The 21393-nt window shown below is 40.2% G+C and overlaps 2 pseudogenes across 2 annotated transcripts; both read left to right on the top strand.

The window, feature by feature from the left end:
- The first annotated feature begins 1356 nt into the window (after positions 1-1356).
- Positions 1357-8843, top strand: LOC311509554 (protein NLRC3-like; annotated as a pseudogene). Its single transcript has 10 exons — positions 1357-1381; positions 1492-1544; positions 1908-2096; positions 2240-2450; positions 2617-4414; positions 4516-4681; positions 5011-5015; positions 5930-6103; positions 6644-6829; positions 8797-8843. The product of its transcript is annotated as a protein NLRC3-like (transcript).
- Positions 8844-12186: 3343 nt separating this feature from the next.
- On the top strand, positions 12187-21076 carry LOC311509553 (NLR family CARD domain-containing protein 3-like; annotated as a pseudogene). Its single transcript has 13 exons — positions 12187-12212; positions 12505-12615; positions 12856-12996; positions 13255-13419; positions 13674-13850; positions 14172-14231; positions 14354-14494; positions 14816-14875; positions 15191-15250; positions 15374-15514; positions 15836-15895; positions 16223-16282; positions 19009-21076. The product of its transcript is annotated as an NLR family CARD domain-containing protein 3-like (transcript).
- The last annotated feature ends 317 nt before the right edge of the window (positions 21077-21393 follow it).

The following is a 21393-nucleotide window of genomic DNA, read 5'->3' as shown; positions in this document are numbered from 1 at the left end:
TAGATCTATTAGTTCAAACTGTAATATCAGGCTTCACTGTAAACCTAGATGAGATAACAAGATGGCCTCTTTTCATTTCATTCATATGTTCCTGTTTTTATGTGTTCACCATCATCAATCCTAACTCAGTCAGACATATATTTTTAGAGTCAGTGTGATTCACAGTTTTTGAGGAAGTTGAATGAGGAAGTGGAAGAATAAATGGGAAAAGAACACCTTAAGGAAGCATTACTTTTCTGAGCTATTGTTCAGGAACTTGAATGTTGTTAAATGAACTAGACTGCTGCTCCTGTCAAGCTCCTCCTACTTGTCCTGCCTGTAACGCAGGTGCAAGTGTCTTGAGTGGCGTCTTGTTATTCACCTCTTTGGACTGTTGGAATAAACTGTGAGGTTGGTTTGTTTCAGACTTTCACTTTGTCTTCAGTGATTTGACTGTTTAAAGCCTAAACTTGATCTATAAATTAAAGTGGCTGTAATTTGCAATGACAATAATATTTAGGATTACAGTACATTAACCTTTCAACCAGAAACAAATTATCATAATAAAAGTTTGAGGTGTTTGAGGTCAGCAGCTCCAGCAGAAATCTGTTTGATATTTCACGTTAACTGAGTCACAGCTGAACATTAGAAGTTGGGACGAAGGAGTCAACCTTTAAACTCTGAATATCTGCCATATTGTGTTGATGTTTGTGATCAGAGTCCGTGGATAAGATCAGCTGTAGAGTTAGTTGATGATCAGCAGGTGAACATAGAGTGCTTGTTTCTGTGTAGCTCCACTTTCTGATGACTGGAGGTAGATTTTCCTGAATCAGTCTGTGGAGGAGGTGGAGAGGAGCCGCTGATCTCCTGCTGTCTGAGCCACTAAATGCGGCCTTAATAAATATACATGTTGACATCGGTATAAAAACATTAAGTATTATTTGGAATTCATTGTTAAGGTAAAAGCTGAATTTTAATTTTGACAGAGTTTTGGACTATTTGAATGAACTGTGAGTTTGGTTTGTTTCAGACTTTAACTTTGTCTTCAATAACTTTACTGTTTCTGATCTACTAGTTGCAAAGTTGATACTTGTGGACTGGTGGTAGAAGAACAACAGCTGATAGAGTCTCTGTCTCTGCTGTCTGACTGCATTCACTGACACTGATATGAAACAGAGAATAAGAACTAGTGACTGGAGGAGCAGCTGAAATCATGTGATGGATGATTTTCAGTTGATGTTCAGGTGAATGATTTGTGTTTCCTCTGCAGATGAAGGTAGAAAGTGTGTGTGAGCTGATGTGAATCCAGCAGCATGGATCAGTGTGAGGACAGAGAGGAGGGAGTCCCTCCCTCTAAAACCACTCTGAGTGGGAAGCATGAGAACCAGACCAAAGATCGGAGGTGAGATGAACATCTCTAACTGTCCATGATTCTTCGACATGTCAGAGCTCAACTCTCAAATCACTGCTCCTTTATTATTATCACTCAAATCTTTGTGTGTTGTGTTGAAGAACAAAGCAGAAGTGCAGACCAGACTCTGCTGGACCTGGACTTGAACCCAGCTGTGCGTCTATGAGGAGTGATCGGTCAAAGGATCATTACTTTGACTTGAAAAGAAAAGAATCCTCAGCTGTAAAGAAGTAAGATATAAACAACTGGTCTTCCGTGTCTGATATTTAAAAATAAAAGGAAACTGTTCAGGCTGCTGTCATTTTGTCCCCATGATGAAGTGATACTGGTGCAGTTGTTTGGAAACAGATGAAAAACATTTTCTGTCTGAAAGATGAAGACCTCAGTTGTTAAAGAGACGTTGTTAACAAAAGATCTGAGAGATGGGTTTTAAAAAACAATATTTACATCAGTTCTTATGTGCTAACATGTGTAATTGAAATGTGGACTTTCTGTGATCCTCAGTCATCAGATTTAGAATGAATCACTTGTTTCACCTCTTTATAAATGTCACAGTAGAGTTTGTTCTGATCAGGACGATCACCACAGAACAATCTTTAACTCACTGTTGTTTCTGTTTCTATCCAGAGTGAAGCAGCAGAGCTCAGAAGTTTTCAGTGGTCAGTCTGTTCATCAGCATCAAACACACCTGGACTCCATATTTAAGGTCTGTACATGGACAACAACTACTTTCCATCATCTCCATGCTGCTCTTTGTAGACCAGTGGACTGTCAGTCTGTCCAACATGGATCTGATGTTTGTCTCCATGATTTCAGTCTGGTTGTCATTCATATAGTTTTCTGTTCCAGCTGCTGGAGGACAAGATTGTCACTTTTGTGAAGAACGAGCTGAAGAAGATTCAGAGGGATCTGAGTCCAGATTACCCAGAATGCTTAGACAGTCAGAGGGAGGGTGAGGATGAAGAGCAGAGGAGGAGCAGCAGAGATGCATTTGTGAAGATCACACTGAACTTCCTGAGGAGAATGAAGCAGGAGAAGCTGGCTGATCGTCTGCAGAGCAGTAAGAGGATTTCTCTGAACATTGAACCTGATGAATTAATTAAACATTTACTAATGTCTCAAGAGATGCAAGATATGTTTAATCACTTATTCTTTAGTGGAATGAAATATTAGAATATTTACTGTGTAATTTAGTCATATATTTTATTTCTTGTTTGTTTCTTCAGAACATTATGCTCCAGTTTGTCAACGTAAACTTAAATCTACTCTGAAGGAGAAGTTCCAGTGTGTGTTTGAGGGGATTGCTAAAGCAGGAAACTCAACTCTTCCGAATGAGATCTACACAGAGCTCTACATCACAGATGGAGAGACTGCAGAGGTCAATGATGAACATGAGGTCAGACAGATTGAAGCATCATCCAGGAAACTACACAGACCAGAAACAACCATCAGACCAGAAGACATCTTTAAAGCCTCACCTGGAAGAGATAAACCAATCAGAAGAGTGATGACAAAGGGAGTGGCTGGCATTGGGAAAACAGTCTTAACACAGAAGTTCACTCTGGACTGGGCTGAAGATAAAGCCAACCAGGACATCCAGTTCACATTTCCATTCACTTTCAGAGAGTTGAATGTGTTGAAAGAGAGAAAGTTCAGCTTGGTGGAACTTGTTCATCACTTCTTCAGTGAAACCAAAGAAGCAGGAATCTGCAGCTTTGAAGAGTTCCAGGTTGTGTTCATCTTTGATGGTCTGGATGAGTGTCGACTTCCTCTGGACTTCCACAACACTGAGACCCTGACTGATGTTACAGAGTCCACCTCAGTGGATGTGCTGCTGACAAACCTCATCAGGGGGAAACTGCTTCCCTCTGCTCACCTCTGGATAACCACACGACCTGCAGCAGCCAATCAGATCCCTCCTGAGTGTGTTGACATGGTGACTGAGGTCAGAGGGTTCACTGACCCCCAGAAGGAGGAGTACTTCAGGAAGAGATTCAGAGATGAGGAGCAGGCCAGCAGGATCATCTCCCACATCAAGACATCACGAAGCCTCCACATCATGTGTAACATCCCAGTCTTCTGCTGGATCTCTGCTACAGTTCTGGAGGATGTGTTGAAAACCAGAGAGAGAGGAGAGCTGCCCAAGACCCTGACTGAGATGTACATCTACTTCCTGGTGGTTCAGACCAAAGAGAAGAAGGTCAATTATGATGGAGGATCTGAGACAGATCCACACTGGAGTCCAGAGACCAGGAAGATGATTAAGTCTCTGGGAAAACTGGCTTTTGATCAGCTGCAGAAAGGAAACCTGATCTTCTATGAATCAGACCTGACAGAGTGTGGCATCGATATCAGAGCAGCCTCAGTGTACTCAGGAGTGTTGGCACAGATCTTTAAAGAGGAGAGAGGACTGTACCAGGAAAAGGTGTTCTGCTTCGTCCATCTGAGTGTTCAGGAGTTTCTGGCTGCTCTACATGTTCACCGGACCTTCATCAAGTCTGCTGTCAATCTGCTGGAAGAACCTCAAACAACTTCCCAGACGTCTATAATGTTTAACAAATCTAATCTACCACACCTCCACCAGAGTGCTGTGAACAAGGCCTTACAGAGTCCAAATGGACACTTGGACTTGTTCCTCCGCTTCCTCCTGGGTCTTGCACTGGAGACTAATCAGACTCTTCTACGAGGCCTGATGAAGCGGACAAAAAGCTCACAGACGAGAGAGGACACAGTCCATTACATCAAGAAGAAGATCAGCGAGAATCTGTCTGTAGAGAAAAGCATCAATCTGTTCCACTGTCTGAATGAACTGAATGATCGTTCTCTAGTGGAGGAGATCCAACAGTCCCTGAAATCAGGACCTCTTTCCACTGATAAACTGTCTCCTGCTCAGTGGTCAGCTCTGGTCTTCATCTTATTGACAACAGAAAATAATCTGGACGAATTTGACCTGAAGAAATACTTTGCTTCAGAGGAAGCTCTTCTGAGGCTGCTGCCAGTGGTCAAAGCCTCCAACAAAGCTCTGTAAGTGGAGAGAGTTTTAGTCATTAATAGATACACAGCAGTCTTTCAGTTGAGGACAATAAAAGTCTGACTAGTTCTTTATCTGTTATTTTCCTCTGTAGACTGAGTGACTGTAAACTCTCAAAAAGAAGCTGTGAAGCCCTGTCCTCAGTTCTCAGCTGCCAGTCCTCTAATCTGACAAAACTGGACTTGAGTAACAACAACCTGCAGGATTCAGGAGTGGAGAAGCTGTGCACTGGACTGAAGAGTCCAAACTGTAGACTGGAGACTCTGAGGTCAGTTCAGTGTTTTTTTTAGTTTTATTTTTTATCTTATTTTATTTTTGATTATTAGTAGGCGTGTGGACGTATAAGATCCTTTTTTTTATCAGGTCAGATTTGGTGGAAATTCTTGTTGAAAGGACACAAAGTCAGAACACTTCAGGTCTTTATTTATTTCTCATCTATAGATAGGCTTACAGTGACGAATAGAGCACAATGCAATGCAGGTGGCAAACGAGTGAAGAACGCAAAGAATACTTTTTTTTTTTGTTTTATAGCCAAACTTATTAGTGAAGATTTCTATCTACTTCAGCCTCCTGTTTTATTTATGAATAGGCACGGTACATTTAGATTTGATCACAGATTAACAAGGCTACATGGTAGACATGAGGGTCCTATATGAGGGTCTCACATCCTCAAACTGAATATTTGTTAAGAGTCACAGAGCTTACGTTACATGTCAACACAGTCCATAGTATCGTCACGTTAAGCAGTGAGTGAGAATTTTCCATTACACATGACTGAAAGTTAGAAAAGAGATGACAAACAGTTAAATGAAGGAGCATCATGTTCTTTAATATCAGCAGGTGTCTCATCAGTCATGAGCCTGATCACAAATCGGATCAACTCCAGTTTTCATGTGTACATTAAAAGAGTTATTTTAGTCAGTAATAATTATTTCTGTCCATATTGTCTGTGAAGAAATCTCCTAATAATCTGACTCCAAAGTGACAAGATGGAGGATAAAACTCTACAGTGTTGTTCTGTGAATGAATGATTGTAAGGTTGATCTTAAACTAATCTTCTGCTGCAGCAGTCTGAGCTCCACAGATCCAGTCAGTATCTTTGTGTTTTCATCGTTTCTTGCTGAGCTCCAGTTAAGGGACAGAAACTCAAAGAGAGAACTTTGTTCGACAACAAATTGATTAGTGCCGCAGTGTCAGACTGCTGAAGCTTCATGTTAGTGTCAGTGATCCACAATAATTAGGACATATTTCAGTTGTGCATTTAAAACCTGAACACACCTTATTCTTTATTCAGATTGAGTTATTGCAGGTTGTCAGAGGTCAGCTGTTATTATCTGGTCTCAATTCTGAAGTCCAACCCCTTCCATCTGAAACATCTGATTGAAGCTTCCTGTTGGTTCAGGAGTTTTTATTTTCTAAACTTGTACTTTCTGAACCTTCTTCAGCTCTGAACCACTGAATGATTTCAAACTTTGTTTTCTAAACTAACATTTTTATCATTTATTCAGATTGAGGTGCTGCATTTTGTCAGAGATCAGCTGTGATTCTCTGGTCTCAGCTCTGAAGTCCAACCCCTTCCATCTGAAACATCTGGATCTGAGTTACAACAAGCTGCAGGATCCAGGAATTAAATATTTGTGTGGTTTTCTGAAGAGTCCAGACTGTAGACTGGAGACTCTGAGGTCAGACATCATGTTTAATATGATCAGATTAATATGATGTGACAGTTGTGTTGACACTAATCTACAGACATCAGGCTGATGTTCTACTGATCCACACTGAGGATCTTCATGGTGAAGTCAGTATGTTTGGATTGAAAAGCATTGGTCAAAAAACAGTTTAAAGATGTCACCTTATCTTCTAAATAGCTGTCAGGTTTGGAGGGCAGCCCAGACCCCAGACCCCCCCCCCCCCCCCCGTTTTTCGAATAAATGAAAATAACCCCACTGCACCCCTCTGGGACAGGGCCCCCAGCAATGGACCTTATTCCCTGTTGCCACAATTTAATCTTTTTTAATCTTTTGTGTTTCCTGTTGTGTATATGTGTGTGCACACCACCCAACTCATCCATCTCTACCTATTAATTGACTTTTCTGTTGGTTCAGATGTTTAGAGTTTCTATTTTCTAAACTTGTACCTTCTGAACCGTCTTCAGCGAAACACTGAATGATTTCAAGATGGAACTTTGTTTTCTGAACTAACATCTTTTATTCCTTATTCAGATTGAATGGCTGCAGTTTGTCAAAGATGAGCTGTGATTATCTGGTCTCAGCTCTGAAGTCCAACCCCTCCCATCTGAAATATCTGGAACTTAGTATCAACAACCTGCAGGATTCAGGAGTGAAGCATTTGTGTGGTTTTCTGGAGAGTCCAGACTGTAGACTGGAGACTCTGAGGTCAGACATCATGTTCTATTTTTGTGCTTAGATTAATACGTGAAAGTTGTGTTGACACTAATCTACAGACATCAGGCTGATATTCTACTGATCCGCACTGAGGATCGTCATGGTAAAGTCTGTTTTCTTCTTCTGTGGTTTAGTCCATTGACTGTGGCATCTTCTACTGGATCATTCACTCTGAACACATTATATTTTCACCTTCAGCTTCAACTCATGTCTTTTAAAACTAAAACTTGGGCAGCAACTAATCATTTGTTGATTTTATTGATAAAGTTGTCTAAGTTGTTCTAAACATTCAGTCTATAAAATGTCAGAAATAGTAAAACATGTTTATCCCACTTTCTCAGAGTTCAGGCTGACATCCCCAAATTCAGTTTACTGTGTTAGAAAACATAAAATCTTGACAGTGAATTTTCTGTTTCTGTTTGATCAATGACTCAAACCATCATCACTATGGTTCTTGATCTTTTATCCATGGACTCATCAACTAATCAACTTATTGTTTCAGCTCTAACTCAAACAGTTTTTACACTAAGAGACATAAACAAATATTCAGTATCTGTTTGTTCCAACACTTGAAGTCATGTGATGTTTTAGAAAGTGAAATATTTAAATCCAAGATGCCACCATTTCATTTTACTGCTGATGAAATGTGAATCTGATCAATCAATTCTTCAATCAACAGAAAATCCAACAGCATCAGTTCAGACAGTTGATTCATTGTTGAAGTCATTGATCAGGGAGCAGTGTCAAACAGTTTCTTCTTCCAGTTTCTAATGGGTTTCTTCTTTTCTCTGGTTTCTCTCATTTTAAATTGAATATCTTTGGATTTTTGGATTGAAGAGCGCTGGTCAGAAAACCTTGTCCTCTGAAAACTCTGATGGACACTTTACACTATATTTGATTTGGATTTGGTTTGATAACTAGTGAAACTATTGTAAATATAAATGACAGATGAATCAATAATGAAATGTATTTTCATGTTTAGTCCTCCTGTCTCATTATGTCTTTTTTTTAACTTAAAGTAGAAAGTGAAAAATAGAACTGACATATTTTTTTATTTATTCAGATTATGTTATTGCAGTTTGTCAGAGATCAGCTGTGATTCTCTGGTCTCAGCTCTGAAGTCCAACCCCTCCCATCTGAAACATCTGGACCTGAGTCAAAACCAGCTCCAGGATTCAGGAGTGAAGCAGTTGTCTCATTTTAAGGAGAGTTCATACTGTAGATTGGATACTCTGAGGTCAGTAGTCCATGCTTCTTTCAGCAGTATTGTACTAAACACAGTTTAGTATCATAGCATATATCCAGTGTTTCCTGTAAACCTGCAGCTGTTTTACTCTGTGACGCTGTCAGAGGAGAATGGTGACCAACTTCAGGACTGGACAGAAAGACAGAGACAATAGTCAGCCAATCAGATCATCCTGAAACTTGTCGTGTTCATGTTTTCAGGAAATAAATCTGGATTCCAGTTGACAGCCTTTCTAGATGAGTAGAGGCAGTGGTCCTCAGTCATCAAATCTGATCTCAGACTCTTTGTTCTCTCACATCAAAACTAAACAATTGATCAGTTTCATCTTTGTCACAGCTCTGAAATCAGTCTGACTGAAGCCTGTAAATCACAGAACCATCATTATTTGTGGTCTGTGAGCTTCCAGCCCCAACATGTTAACATGAGAGCTGAAAGGAAGCTGGCTGAGCTCCACAGCTGCTCCAAAATTAAGAATGTGATTTATTTCTATGTGCATATGTTCGCACACACAGGGAATTTTTCTTGGTGTGTGGTGTAATTAACGTAGTAGTAGTCGTAAAGTATATTTAATAGTAAAAGGAACTATACAGACTGTGCTTGAATGTTCAACATACTGTAGTCGCAACCTCAAGAATCCTATGAACTGTGAATATTCGTAGCTGCTGATGAAGTGATTCTCTGTAAACACTAACTTATCTTCCTGTTTTTCTTCTTCTGTCTACAGCTGGTGGTCTTGGTAAAGTTGAGGGTGAACAGGATGATGTGAGCTGAGAGAGGATGAGTCCAGATGACCCAGAGAGATTGAATCAGCAGCAGCTTGTGTGTAGAGAGACTCTGACTGGACCATGTTACTGGGAGGTGGAATGAAGAGATTTAAGACTCTCAACAGAGCTGCACAAACTATTCTAATAGCACCAACAAGTAAAGATCAGTCCCTCTCCTGAATTATTTAGACACATTAATCAACCAGCATCAGTAGTCGTTTCTGTTATTTCTCATTGCTGATTGAGTATCATTATGTTCCAACTAAAAAAAAAAGAAAAATTACTGAATTTGTCAGATTGTCACAATAGCAGACACTTTTCATCTATACATTGCTTTGGTGTACTTTACTCTTCACTGACGGGTTACAGAAACTTTATTTAAAAAATATCTGCGAAACTAAATTAAGAGCTCAGGACCCTTCAGAAAAACTTAAAGGCAATGTTTTAATGTGAAAATAAAAGCAATTAATGGCACTTTTAGGTTTTCCATAAGGATCATTGCGAGTTGTTATATGGTTAAGCTGCTTCGTCTCTTATTTATTATACACTGTACTTTCTATTGCATAAGCTTTTGAAATGTCTTTCAAAATATAGATCTTAATATATCTCATGGATCTGAAGCTTGCTAATATAGATTTATGCCTGTTTTTCAGGTGTCAGTGTAATTCTGGATTTTATAGAAATATTAATAAACTGGCTGATTTCGAGTTTGTTACCACAGTATGTCTGAGTCTCTCCATTGAATTTAATAAACACCTGCAGCATCACACAGCAGCGGAAAATGATAATTTGCTTCATTAAATTCAATAACACCAGATCAGTCAGAATCTGACCTAATCTGATCTAACTTTGGACTCTTAGCATGTAAATGAGCCTCCTGACAACAAAGGCCATATACTGGATTCCCTTATCCCCAAAGTTATTTCTGTTTTTTATGTGTATCTCTGGTTGCTAGTGTGTTTAGTCATTTTTACTGTGTAATTCAGTTTTGCACTGAATCATAAAGTATCTCCTTGTCCTCTTTGTCCCTACCTGTCATTGAGGGGAGACCATTTGTCATGGGTCTTCTTTATCTAATGAATGGTGCTCTAACGATCCATTATCAGTCAGAGGCTCCAGAAGCTACTTGGATGAGTGGGAAAACATCTTCCAGAAACTCTACAAGTCCCGTTGCCTTGGATATACCATGACCTTGACCATGACCTGACCTGGACATATTCACAGTGTATCTCTTATTTTCATTTTACTTTACTTACTTTCATTTTTATAGTGCATTTCTTCGTTACTCTGGTTTCTCTCATTTTAAACTGAATATCTTTGGATTGCAGAGTGTTGGTCATGTTTTGACCGTTCGGGCAAGACATGATATTTAATCGTTGTCTTGTTTTGCTGTTTGCCTGAATGTTTACATTTGTCCTCATCTACAAGGTCCCACTGCTTCATATAAATAATAGTTTGATCAGATGCAACAGTGTCCACATTATAAACTACAATCTGTTCATTTAATACTGTAGAAGAGATCAGTGACAGAGCAGACACTCACTGTGTTCAGTCCGGATAATAAATCCTGTTCTTTGTCTTCAGCTCTCAGCTCACTGTGTCTCTCTGTCCTCTTCCTGTCAGTGACTGTCATGTTGACTCTCTTGCAGTTCACTGTTTCACCACAGGAGGTCACCAAATACCAACAATAACCTGCATGTTCTGGAGTCAATCACTGAATATTTATGAATGACATGCGTCATAAACGTTTTTTTTTAGATATAACACTGCAGACCATGTTTTCCTACAACATAGAAACTATCCGAGAAAGTTATTTCAAACTGTCAAGAACAGTAATTAAATGGATCAAGAACAGATCCCTCCTTCCTGTCCTGTTTCTGTCACAGGTGAACTGACCTTTGTTCCAGGAAGGAGCTCACCTGTTTAGTGTCCAGGTGTGGAGTAGAGTCTTTCTTCAGCTCTTTGGACTGGTTGAATAAACTGTAAGTTTGATTTGTTTAAAGCTTTAATTTTATCTTCAGTAACTTTACTGTTTGTTTCTGCTATGTAATGTTTGTAGAAGATGTTCACTTTTTATTTCTTTATAAACATCATCATTAAGTAAGGGAGGTGAACTGAGACATAATCTGCCATCAATCTACGATACGACGTCTTAACACTTGTCCCCAAGAAGTTTCACCCCCATTCACACCTTGAGACTGGAGTCTCTGACTCTGTCTTCAAGAAATTCTACCGGTCCAGGCAGGCGCCCTCATTCATTTTATTTTATTATTGTTATTTTTGTCAGGTGTGTGAAGGTTATCCTGTTTCAATTTTATGCAGTTTAGAGGTTTTACAAAGCAACACATGGCTTATCTATTAAAATAGGACCTCGTGTCCTCCTATAGCCCAATGTTTTCTAGGGATGAAGAAACGTGTAAATCCACAAAATAAAACGACTGACACAGAGACTGCGTTATAGAAGGAGGTTGGATATTTTGTCAGATTAGTATTCACATACTTTCATCGCTTTATAGAAATACATTAACATCAGTGCAACAGGAATTCAGAATAATTTACACCCTCCAACATCATTTGCCATCGAAACGGTCATCAGATGAACACAGTGATGTATACTTCTAGGCGTAGTTGAGTTAAAATGAGTCCTGTGATCTTGATATTACATTAATGAACATGTAGCCTATTTAAATGAACACAGAGTCATTGTTTATGTGCAGCTCTACTTTATGACGACTGCCTGTAGCAGCCTGTGAAGGAGCCGTTGTTTAAAAAGAGGTTTAAAACAATAGTTTGATATATTCACAAATTATTAAAATAGTCTATGTTGAAATTGTCTTCAGAAGTTTTATGTGCTTTTGGAAGTTGTTGTGATGAAAGCACATTTTCTCATGAATACAATAATATACGTATGTGTTCTTTTAAAACATACGTTTAGATGCATAGATCATATATGTAGTACATCCATTTTCTCTCAGACTGATCAGGCTCTGTTTTCTCTCACTACAGTTGATGGGCACATTTGTTAGATATTAATAGTGATTAACATTCTGGACACCGATCAAAGTACAAACTATCACACCTTTGACATCAGATAAAAGCTGTAAAGTGTTGTAAAGTAAATTGAAAGTTTTAAACATGTTCTTTAGCTGTGTTGAATTCTGGACATCTCCAGTCAAATTCAGTGTCATTGAATTTTTATTTATTTATTTATTTATTTTTTACAGCAGAAATTATATCAAGGACTTGATGTTCAGGTGAATGATTTCTGTTTCCTCTGCAGGTGAAGGTAGAAAGTGTGTGTGTGAACTGATGTGAATCCAGCAGCATGGATCAGTGTGAGGACAGAGAAGATGGAGTCCCTCCCTCTAAAACCACTGTGAGTGAGTTACGTGAGAAGTTCACAAACAACTGCAAAGATCAGAGGTGAGAAGAAAAAATCTAACTGTCCATGACTCTTCTCCATGAGTTTTGCACCTTCATTATTGAGGTGTGTGTGTGTGTGTGTGTGTGTTGAAAGCAACTGTTTGCAGCAATCATGTTGGAAATAAAATGTCACGTTTTCCCAGACAATGAGTTCATCTTCTATTTTTCCACATCTCACGCAGCTTCTGTGGCTGTAGACTAAAAGTGACTTTCTCTCTCTCTGGTGTCTCCTCTTTGTCTGTCAGTATCCATCAGAAACCAGACTGCTATGAAGCTAAACCTAAACCTGAGCCCAGCTGTGTGTCTATGAAGAGTGACCGGTCCATGATACTTCCAATAGCATTTGACTCCAGAAGGTAAGTTGTGACTAAGTTGAAAATGTTACCGTCTTTTAGTGAAGTTTTGAACATGTTCAGCATCTTCATTGTCAGAGTTGTTTGTGTGAATGATATCTGTCTTACAGATGAAGCTTATTGTAAGTATTTTGTAGCCTATCACAGTGATGACAAATCCTCACTTGATAAGAATTTAATAATTAAGAAATGGATGTGTTACAAAACATTCTGCTGATAGTAAATTGGTCTCCTCTTTGTTAGGATAAATCAGACAGCAGACTACCCTGCACCTGACCCTAAACCTGCACCTAAACCTGCACCTAAACCTAAACTTGATCTCAGCTGTGTGTCTATAAAGAGTGACCGGTCCATGGGACATCCAGTAACATTTGACTCCAGAAGGTAAGTTGTGACTAAGTTGAAAATGTTACCATCCTTTAATTGTGTCTTGTTGTGAGGTTTGGGAACATGTTCAGCATCTTCATTGTCAGAGTTGTTTGTGTGAATGATATCTGTCTCACAGATGAAGCTTATTGTAAGTGTTTTGTAGCCTATCACAGTGATGACAAATCCTCACTTGATAAGAATTTAATAATTAAGAAATGGATGTGTTACAAAACATTCTGCTGCAAGTAATTTGGTCTCCCCTTTGTCTGTTAGTATAAATCAGACAGCAGACTACCCTGCACCTGAACCTAAACCTGCACCTAAACCTGCACCTAAACCTGCACCTAAACCTGCACCTAAACCTGAACCTGATTCCAGCTGTGTGTCTATGAAGAGTGACCGGTCCATGGGACACCCAATAACATTTGACTCCAGAAGGCAAGTTGTGACTAAGTTGAAAATGTTACCATCCTTTAATTGTGTCTTGTTGTGAGGTTTGGGAACATGTTCAGCATCTTCATTGTCAGAGTTGTTTGTGGGAATGATATCTGTCTCACAGATGAAGCTTATTGTAAGTATTTTGTAGCCTGTCACAGTGATGACAAATCCTCACTTGATAAGAATTTAATAATTAAGAAATGGATGTGTTACAAAACGTTCTGCTGCAAGTAAGTTGGTCTCCTCTTTGTTAGGATAAATCAGACACCAGACTACCCTGCACCTGAACCTGTACCTGAACCTGAACCTGAACCTAAACCTGCACCTAAACCTGCACCTAAACCTGCACCTAAACCTAAACTTGATCTCAGCTGTGTGTCTATAAAGAGTGAGCGGTCCATGGGACATCCAGTAACATTTGACTCCAGACGGTAAGTTGTGACTAAGTTGAAAATGTTACCATCCTTTAATTGTGTCTTGTTGTGAGGTTTGGGAACATGTTCAGCATCTTCATTCTCAGAGTAGTTTGTGTGAATGATATCTGTCTCACAGATGAAGCTTATTGTAAGTATTTTGTAGCCTGTCACAGTGATGACAAATCCTCACTTGATAAGAATTTAATAATTAAGAAATGGATGTGTTACAAAACATTCTGCTGCAAGTAATTTGGTCTCCCCTTTGTCTGTTAGGATAAATCAGACAGCAGACTACCCTGCACCTGAACCTGAACCTGAACCTGAACCTGATTCCAGCTGTGTGTCTATGAAGAGTGACCGGTCCATGGGACACCCACTAACATTTGACTCCAGAAGGTAAGTTGTGACAAAGCTGAAAATGTTTAATTGTGTCTTCTTGTGAGGTTTGGGAACATGTTCAGCATCTTTATGTGTCACAAAACATTCTGCTGATAGTAATTTGGTCTCCTCTTTGTCAGGATCCGTCAGACACTAGACCACCCTGAACCTGCACCTAAACCAAAACATAAACCCAGACTCAGACCCAAATCTGATCCCAGTTATGTGTCTATGAAGAGTGACCGGTCCATGGGACACCCAGTAACATTTGACTCCAGAAGGTAAGTTGTGACTAAGCTGAAAATGTTACCATCCTTTAATTGTGTCTTGTTGTGAGGTTTGGGAACATGTTCAGCATCTTCATTGTCAGAGTTGTTTGTGTGAATGATATCTGTCTCACAGATGAAGCTTATTGTAAGTATTTTGTAGCCTAGCACAGTGATGACAAATCCTCACTTGATAAGAATTTAATAATTAAGAAATGGATGTGTTACAAAACATTCTGCTGCAAGTAATTTGGTCTCCCCTTTGTCTGTTAGGATAAATCAGACAGCAGACTACCCTGCACCTGAACCTGCACCTGAACCTGAACCTGATTCCAGCTGTGTGTCTATGAAGAGTGACCGGTCCATGGGACACCCAGTAACATTTGACTCCAGACGGTAAGTTGTGACTAAGCTGAAAATGTTACCATCCTTTAATTGTGTCTTGTTGTGAGGTTTGGGAACATGTTCAGCATCTTCATTGTCAGAGTTGTTTGTGGGAATGATATCTGTCTCACAGATGAAGCTTATTGTAAGTATTTTGTAGCCTGTCACAGTGATGACAAATCCTCACTTGATAAGAATTTAATAATTAAGAAATGGATGTGTTACAAAACATTCTGCTGCAAGTAATTTGGTCTCCCCTTTGTCTGTTAGGATAAATCAGACAGCAGACTACCCTGCACCTGAACCTGAACCTGAACCTGATTCCAGCTGTGTGTCTATGAAGAGTGACCGGTCCATGGGACACCCACTAACATTTGACTCCAGAAGGTAAGTTGTGACAAAGCTGAAAATGTTTAATTGTGTCTTGTTGTGAGGTTTGGGAACATGTTCAGCATCTTTATTGTGTCACAAAACATTCTGCTGATAGTAATTTGGCCTCCTCTTTGTCAGGATCCGTCAGACACTAGACCACCCTGAACCTGCACCTAAACCAAAACATAAACCCAGACTCAGACCCAAATCTGATCCCAGTTATGTGTCTATGAAGAGTGACCGGTCCATGGGACACCCAGTAACATTTGACTCCAGAAGGTAAGTTGTGACTAAGTTGAAAATGTTACCATCCTTTAATTGTGTCTTGTTGTGAGGTTTGGGAACATGTTCAGCATCTTCATTGTCAGAGTCGTTTGTGTGAATGATATCTGTCTCACAGATGAATCTTATTGTAAGTGTTTTGTAGCCTATCACAGTGATGACAAATCCTCACTTGATAAGAATTTAATAATTAAGAAATGGATGTGTTACAAAACATTCTGCTGCAAGTAATTTGGTCTCCCCTTTGTCTGTTAGGATAAATCAGACAGCAGACTACCCTGCACCTGAACCTGAACCTGAACCTGAACCTGATTCCAGCTGTGTGTCTATGAAGAGTGACCGGTCCATGGGACACCCAATAACATTTGACTCCAGACGGTAAGTTGTGACTAAGCTGAAAATGTTACCATCCTTTAATTGTGTCTTGTTGTGAGGTTTGGGAACATGTTCAGCATCTTCATTGTCAGAGTTGTTTGTGTGAATGATATCTGTCTCACAGATGAAGCTTATTGTAAGTATTTTGTAGCCTGTCACAGTGATGACAAATCCTCACTTGATAAGAATTTAATAATTAAGAAATGGATATGTTACAAAACATTCTGCTGCAAGTAATTTGGTCTCCCCTTTGTCTGTTAGGATAAATCAGACAGCAGACTACCCTGCACCTGAACCTGAACCTGAACCTGAACCTGAACCTGATTCCAGCTGTGTGTCTATGAAGAGTGACCGGTCCATGGGACATCCAGTAACATTTGACTCCAGAAGGTAAGTTGTGACTAAGTTGAAAATGTTACCATCTTTTAATTGTGTCTTGTTGTGAGGTTTGGGAACATGTTCACCATCTTTATTAGTTCAAGTCCTCCTGGACTCCATTCAGATTGCATTGTAGTGATTTGCAACCATACTGAAATCAATGCAAATGGGTTCACACTGATTGGGACAGGCACATGAACAGAGTACAACAGTGACAGTCATTGACAGCTAGCCAAACATTGTGGTGGAAAGTTGCAGAGAAAATGCTTTCCTTTCTCCTTTGCTGGGTGCCAACAAACCTAAGGTAGAAACAGCCCATGTTCAAATCTCTGCATCATCTTTATTCACATTCAGAGCTGTTTGTGTATCATGTTGTAAGAGCATCTTCCCATGGATGATCCAACAACATTTGACTAAAACAGGTATGTTGTCATTAAGTTAATATTTTTTGATGAGGTTTGGAAACATGTACAGCATGTTAATTGTCACTATCCTAGTCATATAAATGGTATTTTAAAGAGGTTTGCTGCAACATGAAGAGTTGGTGAAAGCTGAAACATTGATTCTCAGTGGGATCAGCAGTACCATAAACATTGTTGTGGAAAGTTAAGTCTTCAGCTTCCTTCAGTATAGAAAGAGATTCTAGTGAGAAACAAAGTGACTGAATGCATTCTGTTTCTTTTATGGTTTTATTGAGGGAAGAGAAATAGTGACAGTCTCTGGCTTCTACACAGCATCATCCACATTTATAGATTCATCTAAGCAGAGAAAGGCCAAGGTTCAACAGTGCCACGTAAGGAGTTGTTTTCGACTAGAGATGGTCTTTGTACCCAAAGTAGTTTTTCCTGTGGAGAGGAAAACGACTGAACAGCAGAGAGAGTTGAAAGAACAGAGTCATTATCATACAAAAGAATGGGACAAGAAGCTGCAGACGGTGGTTGAGGGGCTGCAGCTTTAGCTGCATTTCCCCTAGAAATATCATCAGTTAATTAGTGTGAGCTGTACATTTAAAAACAGCAACAGCTTTTGGTAGAAGAATGGCATCCAGGCAAGCTACAACTTTGTCAGAGTGTAAAATAGGTTTACTATCTGATTTCAAAATATGCCTATATTTCCAAAGTGCACTAAAATCATGAACAACACCAAAAGCATAGAGGTAACAGATTGTCCTCCAACAAGTTTACAGGCTCCTGTGAGGGCTACCAGCTCAGACGCTTACGCCGAACAGGATGAAAGAAGGAGCCTGAAATGAGAACTTCATAGAGTGAACAGCAAAACCAACATTCTTTCTACCGACAGACATCTACAAAAAGAACAAGGTCTGAGTTAGTTAAAGGTGCTTCCTGAAGGTCAGGGTGAGGAGACCAGACCTGTTGAAGGAAATCAACACAGTTATGTAGATCACCATCACCAGGGCCTGGTCACAGAGTTGCTGGATTCAGACCAATACAACGATTAACAGTTATGTTCACATGTCAAGCTAAACAGTGTTGTAGCGCAACTATCTGGCAATAGAGAGATGTGAAGCATGTGAAACAGAGTGACATCACTGTAACCAACAATGTCTCTAGAAGCTGAAATAATCTTTTCACAAGCAGCAACAGGATCAAGTTCAGCTGAAAAGTAAGTTACATGTGTGTTTAAACTGGAAAAGGGACCATTAAATGTTCTTTCAAACCTCCAACAGAATATTGTGAGAATAACAAGACACCATAACCTGAACCTGACTGACTCTGTTATAAGATCAACATGAACATTATTCATTTAAGAGACAAATGGAACCAGAAGTTATGTCAGAAATGATGTTGGTCAGAAATCAGATGTAAATACAGTTAGTGACCAAACATCAAGAAGCTAAGAGCTGAAAGCTGTTGAATCTGAGTGGGATCAGAAAGCTATCAACCTTTATGACTACAAGGAGTCATCTGATTCACTGTTCACATCCAGATATCACTTCATGGACATCAGGGGCGGAGTGGCAAGTCCCGGTCGTCCCGATTGGAAGGATTTATGCAGCGGATCACAAATTGAGCAAATTGGGCCGGTGCGGTCAGAATTTTCCCGGTGGATTTTAGTGCCCCACTCCGCCCCTGATGGACATTAACATGTTGGTCTCTGTGGACTGATATGATGTGAACTAATTGTTGATGATTCATTCACAGAGTGGAGCAGCAGAGTTCAAATGTTCTCAGTGGACAGTCTGTTGATCAGCATCAAACACAAGTGGACTCCATATTTAAGGTCTGTACATGGACAACAACTACTTTCCATCATCTCCATGCTGCTCTTTGTAGACCAGTGGACTGTCAGTCTGTCCAACATGGATCTGATGTTTGTCTCCATGATTTCAGTCTGGTTGTCATTCATATAGTTTTCTGTTCCAGCTGCTGGAGGACAACATTGTCACTTTTGTGAAGAAGGAGCTGAAGAAGATTCAGAGGGATCTGAGTCCAGATTACCCAGAATGCTTAGAGAGTCAGAGGGAGGATGAGGAGGTGTTGGAGGGTGAGGATGAAGAGCAGAGGAGGAGCAGCAGAGATGCATTTGTGAAGATCACACTGAACTTCCTGAGGAGAATGAAGCAGGAGGAGCTGGCTGATCATTTACAGAGCAGTAAGAGGATTTCTCTGAACATTGAACCTGATGAATAAATTAAGCATTTACTAATGTCTCAATAGATGGAGCACGGTATAATATATTCACACATTCTTTCAGGGAATTAAATGCTGATCTTATTTGTTGTTTGTTCATTCAGGACATAAAGCTGCAGCTTGTCAACATCAACTTAAATCTACTCTGAAGGAGAAGTTCCAGTGTGTGTTTGAGGGGATTGCTAAAGCAGGATACTCAACACTTCTGAATGAGATCTACACAGAGCTCTACATCACAGAGGGAGAGACTGAAGAAGTCAATGATGAACATGAGGTCAGACAGATTGAAACATCATCCAGGAAACTAGACAGACCAGAAACAACCACCAGACCAGAAGACATCTTTAAAGCCTCACCTGGAAGAGATAAACCAATCAGAAGAGTGATGACAAAGGGAGTGGCTGGCATTGGGAAAACAGTCTTAACACAGAAGTTCACTCTGGACTGGGCTGAAGACAAAGCCAACCAGGACTTCCACTTTACATTCCCATTTACTTTCAGAGAGCTGAATGTGTTGAAAGAGAGAAAGTTCAGCTTGGTGGAACTTGTTCATCACTTCTTCACTGAAACCAAAGAAGCAGGAATCTGCAAGTTTGAAGAGTTCCAGGTTGTGTTCATCTTTGACGGTCTGGATGAGTGTCGACTTCCTTTGGACTTCCACAACACTGAGATCCTGACTGATGTTACAGAGTCCACCTCAGTGGATGTGCTGCTGACAAACCTCATCAGGGGGAAACTGCTTCCCTCTGCTCACCTCTGGATAACCACACGACCTGCAGCAGCCAATCAGATCCCTCCTGAGTGTGTTGACATGGTGACAGAGGTCAGAGGGTTCACTGACCCCCTACTAGTACTTCAGGAAGAGATTCAGAAAAAAGAAGGCCAGCAGGATCATCTCCCACATCAAGACATCACGAAGCCTCCACATCATGTGTCACATCCCAGTCTTCTGCTGGATCTCTGCTACAGTTCTGGAGGATGTGTTGAAAACCAGAGAGAGAGGAGAGCTGCCCAAGACCCTTACTGAGATGTACATCCACTTCCTGGTGGTTCAGACCAAAGTGAAGAATGTCAAGTATGATGGAGGATCTGTGACAGATCCACACTGGAGTCCAGAGACCAGGGAGATGATTAAGTCTTTGGAAAAACTCTCTTTTGATCAGCTGCAGAAAGGAAACCTGATCTTCTATGAATCAGACCTGACAGAGTGTGGCATCGATATCAGAGCAGCCTCAGTGTACTCAGGAGTGTTGACACAGATCTTTAAAGAGGAGAGAGGACTGTATCAGGACAAGGTGTTCTGCTTCGTCCATCTGAGTGTTCAGGAGTTTCTGGCTGCTCTACATGTTCAACGAACCTTCTTCAAGTCTGCTGTCAATCTGCTGGAAGAACCTCAAACAACTTCCCAGACGTATATAATGTTTAACAAACCAAATCTAACACATCTCCACCAGAGTGCTGTGAACAAAGCCTTACAGAGTCCAAATGGACACCTGGACTTGTTCCTGCGCTTCCTCCTGGGTCTTTCACTGGAGACCAATCAGACTCTTCTACGAGGCCTGATGAAGCAGGCAAAAAGTTCACAGACTAGTGAGGACACAGTCTATTATATCAAGAAGAAGATCAATGAGAATCTGTCTGTAGAGAGAAGCATCAATCTGTTCCACTGTCTAAATGAACTGAATGATCGTTCTCTAGTGGAGGAGATCCAACAGTCCCTGAAATCAGGACGACTCTCAACAGATAAATTGTCTCCTGCTCAGTGGTCAGCTCTGGTCTTTATCTTGCTGTCAACAGAAAATAATTTGGAGGAGTTTGCCCTGAAGAAATACTTTGCTTCAGAGGAAGCTCTTCTGAGACTGCTGCCAGTGGTCAAAGCCTCCAACCAAGCTCTGTAAGTAGAGAGAGTTTTAGTCATAAATATATACACAGCAATCTTTCAATTGAAGAAATCTGACTAGCTCTTTATCTGTTATTTACTCTGTAGACTCAGTAGCTGTAACCTCTCAGAGAGAAGCTGTGAAGCTCTGTCCTCAGTTCTCAGCTGCCAGTCCTCTAATCTGACAGAACTGGACCTGAGTAACAACAACCTGCAGGATTCAGGAGTGAAGCAGCTGTGCACTGGACTGGAGAGTCCAAACTGTAGACTGGAGACTCTGAGGCCAGTTCAGTTTTTTTTTTTTTTTTTTATCTTATTTTATTTTATGCATTAAAAGAGTTCGAGGGGACTGGTGAAAAGTCTGAGGTCTAACTAGGCCCTTTTGAACCTTTTTTGGATATACTGTATGTGAAGAAATCTCCTAATGATCTGACTCCAATGCGACAAGATGGAGGACAAATTCTACAGTGTTGTTCTGTTCATGAATGATTGTAAAGTTGATCTTAAACTAATCTTCTGCTGCAGCAGTCTGAGCTCCACGGATCCAGTCAGTATCTTTGTGTTTTCATTGTTTCCTGCTGAGCTCCACTTAA

Source organism: Chelon labrosus, assembly GCF_963514085.1.
Source record: "Chelon labrosus genome assembly, chromosome: 24".
NCBI classification, from domain to species: Eukaryota; Metazoa; Chordata; class Actinopteri; order Mugiliformes; family Mugilidae; genus Chelon; species Chelon labrosus.
Note: the sequence above shows the minus strand (reverse complement) of the source record. Positions and strands in the feature narration are given on the sequence as shown.